Genomic DNA, 2,015 nt, shown 5'->3' with positions numbered 1-2,015 from the left:
CCTTCATACCTCTCTAGTTGGGGAACGAAGAGAGGGGTTGTGCTGGCTGACCATTCAAATAAAACAAAACAAAAAGAATAAGTATTAAGGCTAAGATTTTTAAAAATTGGATTACATAATTTTTACAAAAGCAATGTGAGTACCCTCCCCTGTGAACGGGCAAGGACTGACCCTTATTAGGAAGGAGTGGGGGAGGCTTTTGGGCAGGCAAGGGACTTCCTGTAACAGTGCATCTGACGATATTTGGAATGACTATTAAAAAAAAGTATAGTCTTCAACCACATTGTAGAACTTTGGGGATGCTCACTCCAACCAACTGCTGTGACCTTCACCATTCCAGTTTTTAAATCCTGAGTCAAGTGCAAAAATAATAAATAAATAAATAAATAAATAAATAAATAAATAAATAAATAAATAATCAAACAAATAAAGCCATGCCAATCTCATCGCTTTCTGTGCAAGTTAGGTTGTCAAGAAAGGATGTAACCAATTAAGCAGCAGTCCTCCTAGAAGCATTTGTGGTGGATGATGGAGGAGCGGGACTTGTCCTACTCCTGCTTGCTGATCCACATCTGCTAGAAGGGGGACAGTGAGGCCAGGATGCAACCGCCTATCTACACCATACTTGTGCTCAGGAAGTGCATTGATTTTGATCTTCATTGCGCTGGGGGCCAGGGTGGTGATCTCCTTCTGCATCCTGTCTCAATGCCTGGGTACATGGTGGTCCAACCAGACAGTACCTGTTGGCATAGAGGTCCTTGCAGATGTCCATGTCATACTTTATGATGGAGTGGAAGTTACTTTCGTGGATGCCACAGGATTCCACGCCTAGGAAGGAAGGCTGGAAGAGTGCCTTGGGCAGCAGAACCACTCATTGCCAATGGTGATGACCTGATCGTCAGGCAACTTGTAGCTCTTCTCCAGGGAGGAGCTGGAGGCCACAGTGGCCATCTCCTGCTCCAAGTCCAGGTTGATATAGCACAGCTTCTCCTTGATATCACGCACAATTTCCCATTCGGCTGTGGTGGTGAGAATGTAGCCACGCTCAGCGAGGACCTTCAGGTCCAGATGCAGGATGGCATAGAGGAGGGCATATTCCTCCTGAGGGCACTGTGTGGGTGACCCCTTTACCAGAGTCCAAAACAATGCCACTGGTGCGGCCAGAGGCCTACAGGGACAGCACGGCCTGGATGGCCATGTACACGGCTGGGGTGTTGAAGGTCTTGAACATGATCTGAGTCATCTTCTCATGGTTGGCCTTGGGGTTAAGGGGAGCCTCAGTCAGCAGCACAGGGTGCGCCCCAGGGGCCAAACGCAGCTCCTTGTACAAGTTGTGGTGCTAGATATTCTCCATGTCATCCCAGTTGGTGACAAAGTCATGCTCAATGGGGTACTTCAGGGTCAGGATGCCCCTCTTGCTCTGGGCCTTATCGTCCATGTAGGAGTCCTTCTGGCCCATGCCCACCGTCACACCCTGGTGCCCAGGGTGCCCCACTGTGGAGGGGAAGACGGCCTGGGAGCACTGTCACCCTCGAGGCCGGCCTTGCATATGCTGGAGCAGTTGTGGACCATGAACGCAGCGCTTGTGTCATCCATGGCAATCAGGAGGCAGCCACCGTGCAGTGAAGGAGAGAGGCATGTGTTGGCAGGTGGATGGGTCTCAGCCTAGGATTGATAAACTTTAAAACTTCAAAATTATGATCTTCCATTTCTCAAAATTCAGTTAATAAAGTGAAATGACAAACCAAAAGATGGGAAAAAAAAGTGTTTTCAAAACTACAAGTGAAAGAGAATTACAATTTATAATATATAAACCCTTCAAATTGATGACAATGGGACAAATAGCCCAATAGAAAATTGGGATAGCATTTCAATAAATAAATTCACAGAAGAGAAAACATAAGAAATGATGTTCAATCTCATTAGTAATCAAGAAAATATATTTTAATCATAATTAGGTATAATTATGCCCCTTCAAATTAGCCAAAAGAAAAAAAAATCTTATCTTTTCAAGT

General features: G+C 45.7%; 1 pseudogene; it reads right to left on the bottom strand.

Annotated features, from left to right (window-relative positions):
• Positions 1–506: 506 nt before the first annotated feature.
• LOC109433750 (actin, cytoplasmic 2 pseudogene) lies at positions 507–1,596 on the bottom strand (annotated as a pseudogene).
• Positions 1,597–2,015: the final 419 nt, after the last annotated feature.

This window comes from Rhinolophus sinicus, chromosome 4, assembly GCF_057876585.1.
Source record: "Rhinolophus sinicus isolate RSI-liver-muscle chromosome 4, RSI-T2T, whole genome shotgun sequence".
NCBI classification, from domain to species: Eukaryota; Metazoa; Chordata; class Mammalia; order Chiroptera; family Rhinolophidae; genus Rhinolophus; species Rhinolophus sinicus.
The sequence above is the reverse complement of the archived record's forward strand: the minus strand, read 5'-3'. Positions and strand labels throughout refer to the sequence as shown.